General features: G+C 52.9%; 1 protein-coding gene across 4 annotated transcripts in view; it reads left to right on the top strand.

The window, feature by feature from the left end:
* CRAMP1 (cramped chromatin regulator 1) overlaps positions 1-23,108 on the top strand; it is a 1,093,426-nt gene that overhangs the window by 780,447 nt on the left and 289,871 nt on the right. The window lies entirely within an intron of this gene.

Raw genomic sequence — 23,108 nt, 5'->3', positions numbered from 1 at the left:
GGGGGCATACTTCCTACACACTTTAGATCATATATCTGCCCATTTGCTCTCAATCTGTCCTTTTCTTCAGCTCCATGTGAATTGACTTCCCTGTTTTTACAGTTTAGACAGTCCTATTTTCACACTAGTCAGACTAACTACTAGACATTTTCTCTGGGTTACTTCCATATCGCTAGACTTTTGCCTCTGTCATTGCCTTGAACAGCCTGCTTCAGGAAATACACTTAAAGCTAGCCCCAGTCTTCCAATATTGACCCACACTAGTTATGCTTGCTGTGGCGTATTCACTCTTGGCCCAACCGGTACACTGATGTTTGTTTTCAGCTTTTTATACAACAGACTTATTAAATGGCACTCTTTCTTTTGGCCCTATAAACTAGGAGTCACCAAAGAATTAAAGTAAGTTTACCCTTATATCTGATCGAGACATCTAGCCACAGATTCCTTACCTTTGAACTGGATCCGGAAGATTTTTCTTAGTAGTACCCCTGCGTGTCGGTAGGTGACGTCGGTCGACCTAGTATGACGATGTCGTGTTCGTCGTCGTGATGTCCGTATCTTCAATTTAACCGGCGCGCTGATGTCCGTTCTTTTCATTGTGTGACAGCCAGCACAGATCTCGGTCTCTTTCCCGATCGAAAGGAAGCTCTGAGCACTGCTCCGGAGGATCGAAGTCCTCTTCTTCCAAGTTGTTGGGTAAGAGGCATCACAAAAATCGCAAGAAGTCAAAGTGTGCTTTGACTTGGCCACATCCATAGTGTGACGAGACGGAGAAACCTTGGTGTTCGAGGTCCTGCTCCGTGGAGTGGGTGCCTGGCTCGGCTCCACGTTCCCCCACTTCCCTGGGCAGGAGCGACCCCCGCCCAACTTAAGGAGTTCTATGAGGCCATGTGTGTCATATTTGGGCGGCCTGACCCTTCTGGCGCGTGTTTGGGACCAGTAGGCTCTGGTGAAGAAGAGCCTGTGGGTTCCATGCCTTTGACTCCGGCCACGGCCTCCTACTGGACCCGTTGCTGGGTCCGGACCAGTGCATGTCGCACCTCCACAGCGACCTTCCCTGGTGCTGCGTCCGCAACCGAGGTCCTTGGCGTCGCCAGCGCCTCCCCAATCCTCATTCCTGACAACATGGAGCCGGTCAGTCGTCCACCAAGACTGGCGCTGACGGAGCCATATGGCTCCTTGCCGTTTAACCTGCCCTATTCTGAAGGGTTAGTAATGGATGAGAAGAATTGGGAGTGGGAGCAGGACCTGTAGGAAAGGAAGATCTCCTTTCATGGTTGCCCCATGTAGGAAGCTGACTCTGTATATACAATACCAAAGTGAGGTTTAGTGTGTACAGAGTTCAGTGGAACCCCAAAGGTAGGCAGAGGCAAAGTTAGATAGAACCTTACTCTCTATTTGTGGTAGTGTGGTCAAGCAGTAAGGTTGTATCAGAGGACAGTGTTAAGTATTTGTTGTACACTCTGTCAGCAAATGAATTCACACACTCAGACTGAACTTCAGACCAATTGTTTTTGTATAAAAATAATCTTTTAGTTATTTTATTTCCTAGAACTAAGCAAGCCTGGCTCAGGTAAGTGATAAGTACTTTGCAGTAAATATACAGATTATAACACAGTTTGGATTGCAATTGTAAATGTACTTTGATTTGATTACAGTAGTGTTACTGATAATGCAATGCTTTTCAGAATACAATACATATACTTTGAATGGGATTTTCTGTAAGATTACAGGTAAATTACTTTTGGATTACTTTTCTTACTCGGAGTAGTATACCTGGATACTACTCTGGGACATTTCCTGTAAACAGTTAAGTAAAATCGTTTTTGTTAAACAGTACAAATTTAAAGAATGTCTTTAGGTTTTCAAACTCAAATTGTGTTATCAGTTTTGAGGTAAGTATTTGGTAGTGGGAGTTGAGGTTTTGGGGGTAGACTCAGGGGTCCCCCAGGGTCAAGGATGCACTCTAGTTACACCCTCAGCGGCACTATGGCGTCCAGGTGCAGAGTGCTGTGGGCCAATGTTATCCAATGGGGGATTGGGGGCCTCCAGTTGGTGGCGGCTGACGAGCAGGCCACTTAGTTGTGGGAGCACAGCTCCTGGACTTTAGCTCAGGGCAAATGGGGAAACAAAGTAGCACCAAAGGTGCACCCTCAGCGGCACTAGGGCGGCAGGATGCAGGGTGCTGGTTCGACGTTGGGCGCCCTGTTTGCAATGGGGATCCTCCAGTTTGCAAAGGCACTGCAGGCTTGGGGACTAAGGTCTTCTGGGTGCGACCACCACTTTGAGAAGTAAGTTGGGGGTTGGTTAGGCACCGTTGGTTTGGCCACCCAAGGCCGTGGGGCGTTGGGTGCTGGGGTGCCTTTTGTGGTCGAATCTTTTTACCAGCTCCTGGTCGCGGTTGAGGGGACCTTCCGGATTTAGGCTGCAGGTGTCTGCTGGAAGCTTGAGCCAGGCCTGGGGTCGCCAGATCTCGGGTCAGGATCGCCGGGGGCCTCCTTGTGGTGTTTGCCCACTCGAACTCGGGCTGTGGACGGCGGGTGCAGAGTGGGGCCGATTCGCGGTGTCCGGCTGGAGCCAGAGGTTGCAGACAAACAAATCCGGAGTTCACTGGAGACAAAGTCTTAATGGTTGAAGGCCGGCAGGTCCTCTGGGGTTTTCGAGGTTGGTGGCTGCGGGACACACCGGGATGTCGCAGGTTCAAGGGTGAGACAGGCCGGTAGGGCTGGGGACAAGTCAGTGGGCGTCTTCCTCTTGTCAGCTTCGGCACTGCTGTTTGGTCCTTCTTCTTTTCTTGTTACAGGTTCTTGTCTGCCAAAGCAGGGTTCAGGATTGCCACCAAATACTAGAATTAGTTGCGTTACAGGTAGGTAAAAAGGTTGCGACCAGTGTGTCTCTTCCCTGGGGTGGGTACACCCCCTATTATGCCACCCTCCAGTGGGAGGGGGCATAAGCCTTTCCCTGGTTGGCTGAGTCCCCCCATCTGCAAGATGCCGGGGACTGACAGTTGTGCTTCACCTCGCCTCCCCCACCTGAGGGGTGGAGTTGGCAGAGGTGGGCACGCCTCTCTTGTTTTTCCCGTTGGTTCTCCTGCCCAAAGGGGGGGGGGGGATCTGAACCAGTGGGGACCATTTGCTGAAAGCAGCAAGGGACCTGGAGAAGCTCACAAAGGCGGCAAGCCTTGGAAGCTTCCCGTTCGTGAACCCTGTCCATCCTGGGGGAGGAGACTTGGCACCTCATCCCAGGATGTGCATTGTTTCAGGCCCCAGAGAGCAGCAGGCTCTTGACCCAAGGGCCCGGAAACATGTCTGGTGGTGGCAGCTGAAAGATGCCACTCAGCCAGGACACTAGTTGTAGGTTTTTTTTCAGGGGCATCTCTAAGATGGCCTTTGTGTGCATTTTTCATTAAATCTTACACTGGCATCAGTGTGGGTTTAATGTGCTGTGCTTTCAGTGTAGCCATTATGGTGCTGTGGAGTTCCTAATGACAAACTCCCAGCACCATATGCTCTTAATGTCAGCACTGTACTTACAATGTCTAAGAATGGACTTAGACACTATAGGGGTACAGGGCTCATGCACCTGTACCCTCACCACTGGCATAGTGCACCCAGCTATCTTGGTGAACCGGTGTGGGGCCTTGGGAGGTGCGAGGCCTGCACAGTACACCCCTGGATTAGTGGTTCAACCCCCGGCCTGCTGCGAGACTCGGATGGCCCTGAGGTGGATCCCTGTGACAGGAAGCTGGAGCCTACAGATCTGAGCCACTTGTTATGTGGACGAATCACTGAGAGCCTTGTTGTGCTGTTTGATGGGCGTGCTGATAACTGCGTCTTACCAGCGATGCTGCCACTGAGTGTCCTCTGACAGGGAGGAGTATTGCGACCCAGAAACTAGGGTACTACTGGACTACCTGAGGGTACCTTAACAAGGCCCTGCTAAGAGCTATTCGTGGGAAACCGCAAGTGGTGCAGTTTCTCTGAAGGATTCATGGAAATGCTCTCTACGTCCCGAAAAAGCTGGAAATGTACACCAAACATAGGAGTAAATCTACAGGGACTAGGATACAAATAACAAAAGAAGCTAGTAAGAGCGCACAGCGGAGCTGCCGAGAGGTACGTCTGCAGGAGTATGCAGGGAGATTGCTCTGGAGTATGTAGGGGAGGAGCACTCCGAAGCGCCCAGGGTCCCCCTACCACTGGGGCCATGCTCAAAAGCCCCACACTCACCACTGCTGCTGGGAATGGGGAAGATCTGCGGACTTTGGAACTGTCCCTTCCACCTCTCCTCTCTCCGCTCTTGACCTGGGGGCGAGCTGGAGGATGAGGCGGACGGCGTTTCCCAGCAACACCGTGACCAGTACTCTTTTTTTTTGGAAACCGTTTATTACAAATCTCAAGAATATACAGGTATGGGCCTACAACCTTCCGGCCGGCCGCTAGGAATGACAGGAGCATATGACATACGTTCATAAAACACTTGGTGTTGCAGAGGAGCATAATCAGGAGGTATCAATGTCGTGGGCCATATCAGTCAGACCCCACAATACGGTTTCATTTTATACAAACAACAAGAAAAAACCACACCCACAAGGCAACCCGCAATCGAAAGTAGCAGCACGTGCTCCCCGAATGGGGGACCCCAAGTATCCACAGGAGTCTAAAGAGGGGAAGGGGAACAGAGCAAGGACTGGGGGAACCCTGTGCCCGGGGCTGGGGGAAGGAGTCAGCTAAGGGGACGGGGCTGGTGAGGCAGCAGGCAGCAATGGTGGCGCGCAGATACCCCCGCGGTAGGCGTTCCAGGGGCCCTATACTTTCACCCATGTCCCAGGCTTACCCCTCGCCACATACACCACCTTTTCTCGAAACATGCACCAGTCCATGTGTTCTTTCCAGGCCGACACCGCCGGGGGCTTCTGGGATCCCCACAGTTGAGCAATATCACGCTTAGCTACCATATATCCCAGAGTCACCCACCACGTCTGTGGAGCCGAGTAGTCAGTTGGTTCCCACACATTCAACAGGCACCTCCTCGCTTCAGGCAGCAGCGCGACACGCGTAACCACTCGCAGGACCTCGTGCACACCACGCCAAAATCGCTCCACCTTCGGACATTCCCACAAAATATGCAGAAAGGTCGCCAAAGCACCACACCCACGCTTACACAACCCATCCTCAGCATAGCCCATACGCAGAAGCCTTGGCCCCGTCATGTAGACCCGGTGGAGTATCTTAAGCTGGACGAAGCGAAGGCGAGCCGGTATGGCCACCTCCTTCGGAGAGGCCACCGCGGAGATCCAGTCCTCGTCGTCCAACTCCAGCCCATCGGCAACCCAAGCCTCTCGGAGGCCAGTTAGCAAGCCCGAGCGGTCATTGATCAGTTTTTTGTAAATAAGTGAGATCGTGCTGTCTGGGACATGGCCACCTAGCACCCTGTCCTCCAGGGGGGAAGACTCCGGGATGGAGGCAACGTCTGGGAAGACGGAGCCCAGTGCATGACGGACCTGCAAGTACCGAAAGTATTCACTGTCCTGCAGCTGAAACTCCGTCTGCAGCATCTCGAATGTTTTGAATCCCCCCCTCGTCCAGAGATCTCCAACTTTACTGATGCCTATCGTGTCCCACTTCTCGAAGCCCTTCGAGGTCCACAGGGAGCCCAACCTCTCAGACGCGTACAGCGGTGACGCCCGGGTCAAACGGTCCTTCCACCCCATAGCTGCATTAGCCGCGTGCCATACTCGCACCATGACACGCGTAGGTCCCGTCAGGCGAGCGTCGGGCGCGCCAGAGTAGAGCGCTCGATTGTAGTCGCCACCGGGCAGTAGCATCTTGTCCATTTCAAATGCCGGGTTTAAGGCGGGCCCGTAGAGGCCATGGTTAATTGCAGCTAGCTGGGAGGCCCAGTAATACCGTTTAATATCCGGGAGGGCAATCCCCCCGTCGTACCATGGGAGCGTCAACTTCGCCAGGGCAATACGCGGCCTCCCGTCCCAGAACAGGCGGCGCTGTAGACTCTCCACCTCACGGAAGTAGCGCGCCGGGACTAAGTCCATAGTGTTCTGGAGAGCGTGCAGGAAGCGTGGCAACGACATCATCTTAAACAGCGCCGCCCGGCCGAGCGGCGAAAGCGGCAGGCGCCGCCAGCGCGCGACGTCCTCCTTCAAGCGCTGGAGGGGGGGAAGCAAGTTCCGCTCGTAGCGGGCCTCCGGGTCCAGAGTAATGTAGACACCCAGGTACCTAAACCCCTGAGAGGCAATCTGGATCGGACAGCCCCGCGGGAGGACGGGAGCCTCCCCGGAGAGCACATACACACATGATTTAGCCCAGTTGATGACAAGGCCTGAGTTGCGGCCGAATGAACGTAAAACATCAACCAGGACTATTAGTGATTTACGTGGGGAGGCTAGTTACAAAAGGATGTCGTCAGCGTATAGGGACACGCGGTCCTCGTACTCGGGGGTCCAACGGAGACCACGGATGGAAGGATGCCACCGCAGCCACTCCGCCAGGGGCTCCAAGGCCAGCGCAAACAGGAGCGGCGACAAGGGGCAGCCCTGCCGCGTGCCCCGGCCCAGCTCGAATGGGGCCGATACTCTTCCATTTACCACCACCTGCGCCAATGGGCCCGAATACAACAATTTGACCCAACTGATGAAACCCGGGCCAAATCCAAACTTCGCCAGCATCGCCCAAATGTATGGCCACTCAAGCGTGTCAAACGCCATGGTGGCGTCTAAGGACGCCAATATGGCCGGCTCCCGCACGAATGGAACACGTGCGAGCACCCCGTGCAAGCGCCGCAGATTAAGGGCCGTGTTGCGATGGGGAATAAAGCCGGACTGGTCTTGATGGACCAGATCGCCCACCACGCCGACCAGCCGATTGGCCAGCACCTTGGCGAGAATTTTGGGCTCCGCATTCAAGAGCGAGATAGGCCGATAGGATGTAACCCGGTCCCGAGGTCTCCCTTCCTTGTGGATCACCACGATTGTAGCCAGACGCTGGTCCAGCGGGAGGGAGCCCAGCGAGTGGGCCGCCAGGAACATCGCGCGGAGGTGGGGTGCCAATGCATCCGGTCGCAACTTATACAACTCGATAGGGATGCCATTCGGGCCCATGGCCTTGCCAGAGGCGACCGAGCGTATGGCGAGGGCAATTTCGTCGGAGGTGGGAGCGGCATCCAACGACACCCTGTCCTCCTCCGAAAGGGAAGGCAGCGCGATATCCCTAAGCAGGGCATGGGAATCCTCCTCCGAGCAGGGAGAAACCGGGGAATACACTTCACGGAAATAATCCGCGAAACAGGAGACAATTTCTTCTGGCTCGGTTACACTCACACCATCCATCCTCTCAATCAGCGGGACCACACGATTCGCTCTCTCCTTTTTATCCAACCACGCGAGCAGTTTACCAGCCTTATCACCCACATCATACAGTCGCCCCTGTTGCTCCCTACTGAGGCCCCTGGCCGCCTCCGTGACGAGGGCCCTGTAGGCCGCCTGCTTAAGTTGTAGGACATGTAGCGCAGCATCTGTCACCCCACCCTCTAGATCACCCTCCAATTCGGCAATTTCGGCCTCCACCCGGGTCACCTCCTCCCGCTCGCGCCTCCGGGCATGGGAAATAAGGGATAGGGCCTCCCCTCTGAGAACTGTCTTGAAGCCTTCCCACAGGGAGATAGCCGAAGGGACGGACCCCACATTCTCATCAAAGTATCGCTGTAAGGATTTAATCAGGTCAGCGCGAATGGTGGGGTCGCGCAGGTACCAGGCATTGATTGGAACTACCCTGCCCTCACCCCTCGGGAAGACATCAAAGTGTAACAGGAGCGGGGAGTGATCTGAGATACCCCGCGCCAAATGGCGCACCTCTCCTACCCTCCCAACATAGGCCGCCGGGACAAGGACATAATCAAGCCGTGAGAGGCTACCATGGGCCCCCGAGTGGAAAGTGTACTGCAGCTGCGTGGGATGTTTTAAGCGCCAGCAGTCCACCAATCCCAGTGTATCCAAGAGGCCGGACAGCCACGCCTGTGCCCGGGGGAGGTCCCTAGGGGGGTGACGATCCACAGTCCCAGAAACCACCGCATTGAAGTCCCCCCCAACCACCAGAAGCCCCCCCCGGAAGGCCAAGGAGGAGGCGCCCCAGGTCTGCAAAAGTGGTCGACTGTAGCCCCGGTGGGACGTATACTGATACAAAGACAACTACTTTGCCCTCCATTCTCCCCACCAAGACAGTGTAGCGTCCCCTATCATCATGGAGCACCTCATCAATTTCCAACGGGAGCGAGTTCTTCACCATGATGCCCACACCCCGTGAGCCCGACGTGAAGCCCGAGTGGGCCACCAAACGGTAGCCACGCCGATTCATGGCACAAAAAGAATTACCAATAAGGTGTGTCTCCTGCAGAAAGACTACATCGGGTGAGATTCGTTTCAAATACTGCAGGACCACACCTCGTTTGATCCTATCCCCCAGTCCATTAACGTTCCAAGACAACAAAGTCAAGTCCCTACCCTCCATCACACACAGAAGCCATCGTTTGTCCCCCCGAGAGCACCTTAAGACCAATACAAAAAAGGGTTTGCCTTGTGGTAAAAACGAACAACACCCCACCCCAACCCACCCACCCCAACAGAACTCCCCCCTCCCTGCACCCCTGCATGAGCCCGAATAGCCCCCCCAAAGTGCAGTGTGCCTGTCGCCCCATAGATGGTTAAACTAACTAAGCCCCCAGAGGAGGAGGGAGAACCCCCAAGAGACCCCACACGACCTCCACAGGAGGGGAACTTACTCGAACAGACGAACAGTCGAAAGTGACATCAATTTTGTCCAGACCGAGGCCTAATATTAGTCCCTCAGTCCTGATCCGGCGAGCCCTCTCCCCCAACCGCTCCCCCCCCCGATCCCGATCCCCAGACAAAGTATCCAGCCAGTCCCCGGCCGCTTCGGGACGATCAAAAAAGTGCGTGCGGCCATCCACCTCCACCCGCAACTTAGCTGGGAAAAGCATCGCATACTTGAGGTTTAGGTCCCGTAGACGACGTTTGACTCCGAGAAAGCTCAGTCTCTGCTTTTGGACTGCTGGGGTGAAATCAGGATAAAAATTTATGTCCATATTGTCGAGTCTGACCGGTCCCTGTAGTCTGGAGGATTGCAGAATAGCATCTCTGTCCCGAAAGTTGAAAATCCGGGCAATGAGAGGCCTCGGAGGGGCTCCGGTCTTAGGCCTTCCCCCGGGAACCCTGTGGGCCCGTTCCACCGCGAAGAATTTACTCAGCCCCCGGGGCTGGAGATGGGTGAGAATCAAGTCCTCCATGAATAGGTCCGCCGCCGCCTCCTCACGTCCCTCAGGCACCCCGATAATGCGGACATTGTTCCTCCGGGCCCGACCCTCGGAATCCTCCAAGCGGCGATCCATCAGCGCACTCGCCTGGCCAAGCCGGCGCACCTCCTTTTGGAGGGTCGCCACATCCGTCGTGAGGCCCGATGTGGTGTGGGCCAAAGAATCGACCTGATCATTGGTCTTGGATAGATCGGCCCTCACCAAGCCAACATCCACGAGGACCGAGTCAATCTTCTGCGCCAGTGTATCAAAACGCTGGCTCACCGAGGCCTTCATCTCGGCGATAGCACCCATGACATCCCGCAGGGTCAGAGCCGCGGGCAGAGCAGGAGCATCAGTCGGGCCCTCAGGGGACCTACGCGGCACCTCGGGAGATCCCTTCTGGAGGGTGTAGCGGTCCATGCTGTTAGACTGATGGGCTGCGCCACGTCGGGTCGATTTCACCTTTGCCCGGTCACCATCTTGCTTTGTGGACATGGTTCCAGTCCCCCGATCGTGCCAATCACGTCGTAAAGGGCAGGCAAGCCGGTTCACGGGCTCCGGGGGGGGGGCCACCACAGATCCGCGGGGTGGGTCACAGCCGGCGGGCCGGCAGAGTACCCCAACGAGGCCACACCACCTCACAGTGCCCCGCGACCCAGCCTCGCCAAGACAGCAAGGAGGGTGCAAAAGCGAAAGTGAAAGTGCGGGGTACGCGAGTCGCCGAGCCCTGCCCGCCGCTGTTGTTCACTTTGTCTCCGGATAGCCCCACAGATCCAATCCGGGGTTCGGCGTGGAGAAGGCCGCAAACCTCGATCGGTGTTCCCGCCGGTGTCCGAGGTCCAATTTGGAAGCGGAAAACGGGTGCCACCTCAGCTCGGGCTCACCAACACAGTCCCCTCATCTAGGACAGGATATTTTCAGGATATGTGTAGGAGGTCACGGAGGTCCTCGGGAGCCTCGCACCTACGCGGCCATCTTGGTTGCGCGCTAGGCTCCTCCTCCGTGACCAGTACTCTTGATGGAACTTTGACGATGCCCCCTGGGCGGAAACCATAACTGTCTGTATTTACCGCGGTGCCCGAGCAACCTTGGCTGATGCCCAGTGGAGCTGTCCTATTCAGCTGTAGAGTTGTTTGGCTCTGGTTCACCCCTCGGCCTGCACCTACCCAGTCGGACATTGTTTTTCTCGCCTCCCCGTTGTGTTTCCTACCTGCATTCCTTACCCCTTGTGACTATGTCCGGGGGGACCACGGACCAAACCCTAGTTGGTCACCCCTTTCTTCTCTCTCCCCACAGCCTCACGGGGACCTGACTCCCACCCAGTATTGGAAAACCGAGGCTGAGACACAAAAAGGCGACTGTTACTTTAATTGGGCGGAGTTCGACTATCCCGGACCAGGCCCCCTTCGTGACGTCGGCTATCCGGAACCAGAAGTATCGGGAAAGGAGAACAAGGTGTTGTGTTTTACACCCGGAGGAGAGAAGTGTGGAGTGCAGCGAGTTGAGCAGGAGAACGGAGGAAGCGGAGGAGAACAGGAGAGCGAAGGAGAACAGGCGAGCAGAGGGAGCGGAGGAGAACAGGAGAGCGGAGGAGAACAGGCGAGCGGAGGAAGTGGAGGAAGAGAAGAGAAGATCGCGGACGTCCAGAGGGCAGCGCCAGGAGGCCAACGTACCGGCGAATCCCCGTGCCACACTTCAAGGGAAGTGTGGCTTCAACAGGTACGGGGCCGCATCAGAGCGTGGGTGGGAGGAAAGGGTTTTAAACCTCCTTGATACATACGTCGACTCCGGCAGTTGGTACTGGTCTCCCTACCCTTGAGCACTTTTTTTCTTTCACTGTCTGGGTCGTTTAAGGAGAGCACTGCGTGGTCCCCCACTCCCTTCCCTAGAAAACGAGCGTATCTTCCCTGAACCTGATCCTCCCCCATATCTTCTCTTTTCTTCCCTGGGCAAACCCACCACCCCGGAGAGGCCTTCAGGGAATCGACAACCTGGAGAAGACTCGGACCACCAGGGAGAGAAGAAGCCGCGCCAGCCCGGAACCACGGGTTTCAGACCTCCCCCTGCCTTACTACAGGAGTGCCCGACTACCCAAACGCTCTGTAAAATCAATAAAAACCTTCATAAGTACCTCTCAAGTCCCTGTGCCTCCCTGCGAACCGCTACAAGTGGTGTAGAATGCAGGCAGCGAGGTAACCATCTGTACCCCGAAGATGGAAGAGATCCTACATCATCTGGTGAAAGGACAGGAACAGCTAGGCTGGGTGGTCGAACAGCAACTCAACGCCGCCAAGGCCGACCGCGAAACCTTCGCCAACACAGTATCGGCTGTTCTGCATTCGAGATGCTCTACGGACGCCAGCCCCGTTCTCTCCTAGGATGACGAAGGAAGCCTGGGAGGGGGAAAGAATTGAGGAGAGAACAGTCTTGGATTACAGCCTGTCTCTCAAAAACACCCTAGGAAAATTGAGAGACCTCGCCCACACCAATCTCGAGAAAAACCAAACCAAATAAAAAGCGTACTATGATAAAGGAAAGAAATGGAGGAGGCTGGAGGTTGGTGACTGGGCTTTGGTAATGCTGCCCTCGCCTACGAAACGATTTCAGTCGGAATGGACGGGGCCCTATAAAGTCCTAGACACCATAGGGAAGACCAGTTACCTATTACAGATGTCCTCGAGTAAACAACAAACCTATCACATCAACCTTCTAAAAAAATGGATTGGGGCCCCACCGAAGGAAGTCTCTTTGGTCTTACCGAGTGGGACCTCCACCGCCTCCACCTTGGACCAACTGGTCATCAACGACGACTTAAAAGCCCACGAAAACGAGATGTTACGGGGCGTACTGACCCCGTTCGCCCCTATCTTTTCGGACAGACCCGGACTGACCTCGCTTGCCGAACATCGGATAGAGACACGGCCTGGAACCACAGTGAAAGTACGCCCCTATAGAATACCCGCCGCCAAGAGACCTATCGTACAAAAAGAGGTGGAAGAAATGCTACGGTTGGGGGTTATCCGACCATCCAGAAGTGACTGGTCTTCCCCAATAGTTATGGTGCCCAAACCGGACGGCAGCACCCGTTTTTGTATGGACTTTCGCTCACTCAACGCGGTATCCACGTTTGATGCATATCCGATACCCAGAGTGGATGAACTCATTGAAAATCTAAGGGAAGCCAAATACATTAGCACGTTGGACCTGACCAAGGGGTATTGGCAGGTTCCGCTACGAGAAGAAGATAAGAAAAAGACTGCCTTCGCCACCCCGGATGGGCTCTATGAGTTCAACGTCTTGCCTTTTGGATTACATGGAGCCCCAGCGACCTTCCAGCGCCTCATGAACGAGGTCCTGAAACATCACCATAACTACAGTTCGGCTTACCTGGACGACATCATTATATTCAGCCATTCCTGGGAGACGCACCTACAACACCTAGAGACCATTTGTGGAACCCTCCAGGCCGCCGGATTGCATATCAATTCCAAGAAGTCCCGCATAGGCTTTCACAAAGTTAAGTACCTAGGATACGTCCTGGGACATGGGTTCATAGAGCCCCAAATAGAAAAAGTCCGAGCCATCTCGGAAACACCATTTCCAACCTCAAAAAAGGAGATGAGAGCCTTTCTGGGGCTCATCGGCTATTACCGCAGGTTTATTCCATCTTTTTCGGCGCTCGCAGCTCCCCTCACCAATACCTTAAAACAGGACTTTCGCCCTCACCTTTTCCATACCCCTAGCAAGGACATGTGGGAAGCATTCACCGCCTTAAAACGGGTCATTACCACCGCCCCCGTATTGTCATCCCCCGACTTCGCTAGGCCATTTCTAGTGCACACAGATGCCTCCGATTATGGGGTGGGAGCGGTACTCACTCAGGTAGGGTCTGATGGGATGGAACACCCCATCCTGTACATTAGCCGCAAGTTGTTTCCCAGGGAGGGAAGGTACCCGACCATAGAGAAAGAATGTCTCGCAGTGAAATGGGCAATTGACAAGCTCAGGTATTATCTGGAGGGCCACCCATTCACGTTATATACCGATCACGCTCCGCTACAGTGGATGAGCAGAAACGCATCTTTGAACCCCCGGGTAATGAGATGGTTCCTGTCCCTGCAACCCTTCTCGTTTACGGTCCGACACCGAAAAGGGGCCGAAAACGCTAGTGCGGATTTCCTCTCCCGGTTTCCTCTCCCCGATCGGGAGATTCCTGGGGAGGACATATGTGACGATGTCCGGGGGGACCACGGATCAAACCCTAGTTGGTCACCCCTTTCTTCTCTCTCCCCACAGCCTCACGGGGACCTGACTCTCACCCAGTATTGGAAAACCGAGGCTGAGACACAAAAAGGCGACTGTTACTTTAATTGGGCGGAGTTCGACTATCCCGGACCAGGCCCCCTTCGTGACGTCGGCTATCCGGAACCAGAAGTATCGGGAAAGGAGAACAAGGTGTTGTGTTTTACACCCGGAGGAGAGAAGTGTGGAGTGCAGCGAGTCGAGCAGGAGAACGGAGGAAGCGGAGGAGAACAGGAGAGCGGAGGAAGCGGAGGAGAACAGGCGAGCAGAGGGAGCGGAGGAGAACAGGAGAGCGGAGGAGGCGGAGGAGAACAGGCGAGCGGAGGAAGTGGAGGAAGAGACGAGAACATTGCGGACGTCCAGAGGGCAGTGCCAGGAGGCCAACGTACCGGCGAATCCCCGTGCCACACTTCAAGGGAAGTGTGGCTTCAACAGGTACGGGGCCGCATCAGAGCGTGGGTGGGAGGAAACGGTTTTAAACCTCCTTGATACATACGTCGACTCCGGCAGTTGGTACTGGTCTCCCTACCCTTGAGCACTTTTTTCTTTCACTGTCTGGGTCGTTTAAGGAGAGCACTGCGTGGTCCCCCACTCCCTTCCCTAGAAAACGAGCGTATCTTCCCTGAACCTGATCCTCCCCCATATCTTCTCTTTTCTTCCCTGGGCAAACCCACCACCCCGGAGAGGCCTTCAGGGAATCGACAACCTGGAGAAGACTCGGACCACCAGGGAGAGAAGAAGCCGCGCCAGCCCGGAACCACGCGTTTCAGACCTCCCCCTGCCTTACTACAGGAGTGCCCGACTACCCAAACGCTCTGTAAAATCAATAAAAACCTTCATAAGTACCTCTCAAGTCCCTGTGCCTCCCTGCGAACCGCTACACCCCTGTTTACCATTCCCCCTCTACCTTTTCACTCCCCATAAGACGTGTGTATGCGCTAATAACTCACATTATTTTGTAATTCTCATGTTTTGTTTCTTCTATGTCTATACCTGTCTATATAATTATGTAACCTGTAGCTCAATGATCCTCATGTAAAGCGCTCTAATACCTCCGGGTCTAGCCAGCACTATATAAAATATTGCAAATAAAATAAATAAGCTAGAGGGGTGACTGATCTATGCCAGGGCAGTGGGTTGTAGGCATGGCGCACAGCGATGTGTGCCATGTCGACTCTTCACTCCACCAAAACACGCAGCCTGCAAAGGCAGTGTGTGTGTGTAAAGATACAGGGCCTCTAGTGGTGGCACAATAAGTGCTGCAGCCCTTAGAGGTCTTCCCTGGTCACAGTGCCCTGGGTACCTGTGGTACCATTTACCAGGGGCTGACCTGTGGCCAGAGATGCCAATTGGGTTAATTTTGGGGAAAGAACACAGCCCCTGGGAACCTGATTGGCAGGGACCCCGGGCACAGCAAGTCAAAAGTGCATCAGTAATCTGGCAAAAAGTGGGGGGGTTACTGCAACAGAAACCCACTTTCCTACTCCACACTTTTTGCTGGTGTTGTTCTGTTTCCTGAATAGTTTGACTGGGATCCTTCTAATCAGGACCCCAGTCACTGTGCATCTTCCCTAAATTTGACAATGGTAACTACTTTAGTACCTTCCCAATTGGCTACTAGTGTACACCAGGTCCCGATCACCTGCATAGCGCATGCGCCGACTGAGAGGTGGAGCTCCGTGCTAGCTATTGAGTGGCGAGGAATCGGCTTCCGACCCTACCGGAGCCAAACCACCCCAGAGCCAGGGTGCCGTGGAGCCAGAGGAGCGGCGGAGCGGTTTCAGCGCGGATCCGATCGCGGGCACATCTGAAAAAGGCAGTGGGGTGCGGCCGCACTGAAGACTGCACTGAGGCTGAGGTAAAAGGCAGGGAGAGCGGTTGCTTAGTGTCAACCGCGTAGCGTTGTACCCAGGTGCGCTGCGAAGGATGCCCTACGAGGTTGGGTACAGTCTGCAGCGTCCAGTGTGCCCTGCTTCCCGCTCAAGCTTGCCACATTGCTCATTGTCGCCCTGCCTTGCCCCATCTCCCTCTCTGTGACTCCTGTGCTTCTGTGCTGCAGCTGGGCCAGATTGGCGGTAGCCTGATTCAGCCTCTGCTGTCTCTGTACCCCGTTCCCAGGTGGGCTGAATAAAACAAGGATTAAGATTTCCAGCTGTCAGGACTGCAAGACTGTATAGACTGCGGAGCTGCAGAGCGGTGCAGCAACATTACAGGAACAGTACCAATAGTATTAATGGCACTGACAGCTATCGACAGCTACTGACAGCTATCTGCACGATCTTGGGCCCAGGAAGGAGTCCAGTGAGTCCGACGAGGCAGCCGGATAACCAGATTTAGGCTATGTACCAAGGACTGGACTGGACTGGACCTGGGGCCAATTCTGGGGTTAAGTGAACAACCCTGCAACAGACCCTGTCAGGTGGTTTTACAGGGAGGAAGTATTCAAAACACCAACTTCAAAAATTTACAAATTCAAATACAAATCACCTAACAAAAACAATAAAAAAATCCACAAGGAGTAATGCGACCTGGCAGAATTAGGCAGCTCTTACTCGAACCAAAAATGATCTCTAAGTCGTGGAAAAGGAAACTTGAGCCAATAATGACGGCACAGTCAACTAAACCCTGGGATAACACTGGCGAAACACTCTTATTCGGCCAGTCGAGCCGTGACAAACCCAAGTCAAGCAAGCATACCTCACACAGAAAGCTTAGACTCATCAGTTAAAATTAAGGTTCAGGATCATCGTGATGAAATAGGACAAGACCCATTCTTTTATTGAACAATAGCTCCCCTATTCAAATGAAGCCAATTCAGTAACTCAGATAGAACAATTAGCAACGACTAAGGAACAGGACAGCCGGGACGGAAAAACGCAAAATGTATTCTCTCAATTAAAGAATAGTTCTCCTATTCAAACCAAACCATTTCAAATAACTCAAGCAGACACCTGGGAGCAATTAGTAAAACACAGCAGGCCAACAGCAAAAACGCCCCCAGTGCGTCGCACTCTATTACCTTACAATGACTCCCATTATACGAACAATGATATCACCTTTATAGCCACGCAGGAATGGGAAGAATTAGTTGCCTCCTATAACTGGCAACCAGCTCACTTCCATTCTCCTATAGAAGTAAACAATCTCCCAAGACTGGAGAAAAGCAACAATACTGGAAACTCATTCCCGGAATCTATATGGACAACAATCCTAAATACCTTGCAAGACTCAGCCGCAGCCCTACAATTTCAATCTCATAAAATGGACTTGTAGCTTACTGTTCTACAGACAATGGCCGATTCCATCTCCGGAATTGACTGGAAGATATCAGAACTTAATGGTCTCATAAAGAGGGATCGGGAAGCAGCCTACATCTTCCAAGCAACACCATCACCATGCCCCTGTGTATCGATCGTAGATAAGTTATCAACCTTACCATCTATGTTAGGGGACCTAATATCAGACCTAAAATCAACAGTTTTACAGACCCCAGAATTGAAAACTCAACTGCCTGGAACATCAACAACGCCTACGGTTCAACCAGCAGCAGAACAGGCAGTAAACAGCAATTTGCCCCTGGTGGGTAGGGAAGCCCTACCACCACCGTCAGAGAATACGGAAGCTGAACCTACGGATCACTCACCAGCAGCTTCTGTAACCACAGTTGACCGCGTATCAGTCAATGCCCAGACCTCTTGCAGAACTCGCAGGAGGAAAAAAAGGAAGGGAAGAAACAGGCTTCCAATTGATGGAAGATCTTGTAAAGAACTGCAATTACATCTGTCCCCAACAGCAACCACCTATGGTTGAAAAGTTGCACACGCAAACCAACTTCCGCTCTCACCTTTGCCCGAGGATCCTGAGAGTCCTTCTCTGTCATCCATCGCTGTCTCCCCAGCAGCTTTGGCAACACCATCCGGAGACGTACCCTGGAAACCATGACTCAGTGATAGCAAGTGGAGACTTCCTCAAGCAAAAATAACTGCCTAAGGTCCATAATCACTGAGTGCTTGGAAAAGGCATCCAAGAATCTTGAGGCCAGCCAGTAGCTTCAGAAGCACTGGTACGACCAAAAAGCTGCACTGGTTGAGTTTCAACCTGGGCAAATGGTGTGGGTTTTGGAGCCAGTGGCACCAAGGGCACTCCAGGGCAGATTGTGTGGCCCTTACTCTATTCTAGAGAAAAAGAGTGAGTCACCTACTTGGTTGACCTGGGCACAAGCAGGACACCCTAAAGGGTTATCCATGTGAACCGCCTCAAGCTCTACAATGACAGGGCTGACATCACCATGCTGATGGTGACTGATGAGGAACAGGAAGCAGAGAGTGAACCTCTCCCTGACCTCCTCTCCTACAGCCCAAAAGATGGATCAGTGGATGGAGTGGTCTTTTCAGACACCCTCTCTGCCCAACAGCAGACTGACTGCAAGCAAGTCTTGCAACAGTATGCTAGCCTCTTTTCCCTGACCGCTGGTCTGACCAACTGGTGTACCCATGACGTGGACACTGGTGACGGTGCACCTGTCAAAAACAAAATCTATTGACAGGCAGACCAAGTCAATGAAAGCATCAACACTGAAGTCAGCAAGATGCTGGAGTTAGGGGTTATTGAACCCTGTAAGAGCCTCTGGGCCAGCTGTGAGAAAGTGGCTCTGTATATACTGTTCCCTAATAGGTACAGGGTGTACAGAGTCCACAGTCCCCCAGAGGCTGATAGAGGTCAAAGTTAGGTATGACCTTACTCTCAAAAGTGGTAGCTTGGTCGAGCAGTAAGGCAGTACCAGAGGACAGTGTAAAGCATTTATTGTACACACTCAGTCAGCAAATGGTTTCACACACTCAATAACTGAACTCTAGGCCAATGGTTTATATATATAAAATATATGCTTGTTTTATTTTTAGAACCACAAAGGGGGTAAAAATATACTTTCTCAGAATGAGAGGTTGAATATAAATACTTTTGTCTTAAGCAATAAATTTGTGTAAACAGTCACAGTTGGTTGCAATAAACAATCCTATTTCCTAAACATAACAATGCATTGAGCTCAATGGTAAATTCAGGTTATTTGTAATAAATTACTTTTCAGATTACTTTTGGAATATCAGGTCTGGCTCCTAGAACCAGCCTTGGGTCAGTATTCAGAATCAAGTGATGAAAGTCGACTTAATAACTGTAATGATTTTTAAATAATATTTAGCTATTTCAAAAGTTAGCACTTAGAAAATATTTCAAAGAAAACATTCAATGGATCTCTATGGCAAGAAATTCACATTGCATTGCAGGTAGAGTACTTTATCGTTACTTTAGTAATCCAGGACTGGGTGCCTAGACCCAGGACTGGGGTCCCTATCAAAAGCAGGTAAGTAATTTCATTTGCAGAATTGGTACGATTTTAAAAGAATATTTCAAATTTGCAAAAATAGACACTTAGAAGAAATTTCACAGAAAAGCAGACAATGGTTTCCTATGGGAGGTAAGTATAGTTGTGAACACTTTTCAGGGTCAGGACTGGGCACCAAGATCCAGCAGTTTCGAAAAGTTCACACTTAGAAGATTTTTGAAGAAAAAGCCAGTCAATGTTACCCTATGAGGAAAATGAAGTTAGCGGTTTAAGGGTAAGTACTCGACTGGCAGGGTTGAAATTCCGGGCATGGACTCAGGGGTCCCCCAGTGTCAGGTAGGTACAGTTGGTTCACCCTCAGCGGTTTCAGGACGGCCGGGTGCAGAGAGAGTTGGGCCCAATGTTATCCTATGAGGGATAGGGGGGCCTTGGTTGGTGGCTGCTGTCTGGCAAGCCACGCGGCTGTGGGAGCTGGGCTCCTGGTCACTTACTCCGGGCAAGTGGGGAAGTAGGTTAGTGTAGAGAGGGCACTGCCAGGGCCACTCGGGCGGCTGGGTGCAGGGTGCTTTTGAGCCTTCGGGCGCTCAATGGAAATCAATGGGAATGTTCCGGTTTGGAAAAAGGCTGCAGGCTCGGGGACGAGGATGTTTCAGGTGCCACCACCACTTCGAGAGGTAAGTTGGGTAGTTGTAGGTTAGGTGGGTACCCCGGGATTGGGCACAGGGGGCCGCAGGGCGCCGGGTGCAGGGATGCCTTTTGACGTCGGGAATCTTACCCTCTGGTTGATCGCGGTTGGGGTGGCACTTGGTTCTGAGGCTGCAGGCTTCTTCCGGGATGTCGAGGGGGGTCCTTGGGTGCCGGACTCTGGGTCACAGTCGCCGTGGGGTCATCCTCTGGGTCTTTGTCCACTCCGGCACTGGCCAGGCTTGGCTGGTGCAGAGTGTGTTGGGTCCGCGGTCCCGGGCTGGTGCCAGGGATAGCAAATAGGTTTCTTGAGTAGAGCCTCTACTCGTGGGAGTCCCAGGGGCTTAGAGCTAAAAGGTAGCCAGGTCCTCCGGGGTTGGTGAGGTTGCTGGCCACGAGGGATGCCGCGCTGGTGCAGGTTCGAGAGTCGACAGGCCGGTAGGGCTGGGGCCAAAGCAGTTGGTGTCTTCTTCTCTTTTTAGCAGCTGCAGGGCAGGTCTTTGTTCTTCTTGCTCTTCTTGTAGTTTTCTATCTGGAATCTAAGGAAGGAAGGTTCAGGGTGCCCCTAAATACTAGATTTAGGGGCGTTACAGGTAGGTGAAGGCCAGGGACCAATGGGTCCTTGTCCTGGGGTGGGTACACCCCCTATCCTGCCTCTCTCCTGTGGGAGGGGGGCAGTAGCCTAATCCTGATAGGGTAGGGCCTCCCATCTTCAAGATGGCGAGAGCCCGGAGATGTGCTTCACCTCGCCTCCCCCACCTGAGGGGTGGGGTGGGCAGGCTGGCACATCCCCTGTCCTTGTATGGGGTTTCCGGCCAAGCTTCCCGCCAGAGTGGGGGGTTGCAGTGGCCTGGGGAAACTCCAAATGGCGGCCTGCCTTTGAAGCTTGCCTTTGCTCATCCTGGGGGAGGAGATTTCTCACCTCACCCAGGATGTGCATTGTTGCAGGCCCGGGAGAGATGGGGCTCTCCCACCCAGGGGTCCAGCAACGTGTCTGCTGTGTGGCAGCCTGGGCAGCCTCAGAGCAGACGTGGATTGTAAGTTAGCTGTAAGGGGGCATCTCTAAGATGCCCTCTGGGGTGCTTAGTACATTAAATCCTACACTGGCATCAGTGTGGGTTCAATGTGCTGAGAAGTTTGATACCAAACTTCCCAGGCTTCAGTGGTGCCAATATGGTGCTGTGGAGCTCGTGTTTGACAAGCTCTCAGCACCATGTACTCTTAAATGACAGCACTGCACTTACAGTGCTCAGGAATGGACCCGGGTACTGTAGGGGCACAGGGCTCCTGCTCCTGTGCCCACACCATAGGCGTAATGCACCCAGCTAGAGGGGTGGCTGACATATGCCTTGGCAGTGTAGGTGATGGGCATGGTACACAGTGATGTGTGCCATGTCGACTCTTTGTTTTGTCCTGCACCCAGACACTCAGCCTGCAAGGGTAGTGTGTGTGTAAGGGTACAGGGCCTCTGAGGGTGGCACAATGAGTGCTGCAGCCCTTAGAGGCCTTCCCTGGCCACAAGGCCCTGGGTACCTAGGGTACCATTTACTAGGGGCTGACATGTGGCTAGGGTTTGCCAATTTGGGGTTTGTGTGGTTTAAGGAAGGAACATAGGCCCTGGGCACCTGATTGGCAGGAACCCAGGGTACACTCAATCGAAGTTCATTCAGCAATTTAGCAAAAAGTGGGGGCATACCATGCAAGAAAGATGGCACTTTCTCACACCAGCCCAGTGGTACTAGTCCCCAAACCTCATCCACAGGGTGGAAGGAGAGAAACGACGTTCTGTGTGGACTATAGAAGGCTCAACTCTGTCACCAAGACAGATGCTCACCCTATCGCAAGAGCAGATGAGTTGATAGACACATTGAGGGAAGCTGCATTTCTAAGTTCCTTTGACTTAACTGCAGGGTACTGGCAGATTGGCATTGCCCCAGGAGCAAAAGTTAAAACAGCATTCTCCACACCTGATGGGCACTATCAGTTCACTGTTATGCCCTTTGGTGTAAAGAATGCCCCTGCCACCTTCCAGAGGTTGGTGAATCAAGCCCTTGCTGGGTTGGAGTCCTTTAGTGCAGCTTACCTTGATGATATTGCTGTCTTTAGTTCCACCTGGCAGGATCACCTGATCCAGCTTGGGAAGGATTTAAAAGCCCTGCAAACTGCAGGCCTAACTATGAAGGCATCCAAATGCCAGATAGGAGGGGCACTGTGGTGTACTTGGGCCACCTTGTTGGTGGAGGCCAGGTACAGCCCTTACAGCTAAAGATCCAGGCCATCCTGGACTGGGCAGCTCCAACCACCCTGACCCAAGTCAGAGCATTCCTTGGCTTGACTGGATACTACAGGAGGTTTGTGAAGGGATATGGGTCCATTGTGACTCCCCTCACAGATATCACCTCCAAGAAAATGGCCAAAAAGGTTAACTGGACAGTTAGTTGCCAAAAGGCTTTTGACACCCCGAAAGAAGCAATGTGCTCAGCACCAATTCTGAAGGCTCCAGATTATGCCAAGCAGTTCATAGTGCAGACTGATGCCTCTGAGCTAGGGATAGGAGCGGTCCTATCCCAGACCAATGATGAAGGGCAAGACCAACCTGTTGCTTTTATAAGCAGAAGGCTTTTCCCCAGGCAGCAGCGTTGGAGTGCCATTGAGAGGGAGGCCTTTGCTGTGGTTTGGTCCCTGAAGAAGGTGAGACCATACTTGTTTGGTACTCACTCCCTAGTTCAAACTGGTCACAGACCTCTCAGATGGCTAATGCAAATGAAAGGAGAACATCCTAAGCTGTTGAGGTGGTCCATCTCCCTACAGGGAATGGACTGTGAAGTGGAATACAGACCTGGGACTGTCCATGTCAATGCAGATGGACGTTCCAGGTTCTTCCACTTAGACAAGACTCTCTAGGGCAAGGTTAGTCTCATCATCTTTGGTTTGGGAGTTGGGGGGGTGTTGTGTGAGAAAGTGCCCTCTTTCTTGCATGGTATGCCCCCTCTTTTTACTGAATTGCTGATGTTCTTTAACTGAGTGTGCCCTGGGCTCCTGCAAATCAGGTACCCAGGGTTTATGTTCCTTCAGGGCAAAGTAACACAATCATATTCCAAATACGACGCATATTCACGAGGTTCAGATTTAGGACCCAGGAGTTAGCTAAGAGGAGTTGGAATTATACTTCTGCATTTTTTGAATTTGGAATAAGATTGTGTTACATTGCCCTGAGGAAGTCCATGATTTACTGTCAGTTGGATGAAACGCGTGTTGGCATCCAGTGTGGTTCGAAGACTTGCTTGAAATAAGAACGTATTATTGGACAACCAAAGCTTGAAGTAAACTGAGAAGAATCTGATCAAGACTGTCATCTGGACTTCACTTTTGTTAGGACTTTCTTGCCTGTGCTCGGATTACCTATTATTGTACTTGGGTATGGTGGGCCTCCCACATTTACAACGTGAGGTGG

This window comes from Triturus cristatus, chromosome 10 (assembly GCF_964204655.1).
Source record: "Triturus cristatus chromosome 10, aTriCri1.1, whole genome shotgun sequence".
NCBI lineage: Eukaryota > Metazoa > Chordata > Amphibia > Caudata > Salamandridae > Triturus > Triturus cristatus.
Note: the sequence above shows the minus strand (reverse complement) of the source record. Positions and strands in the feature narration are given on the sequence as shown.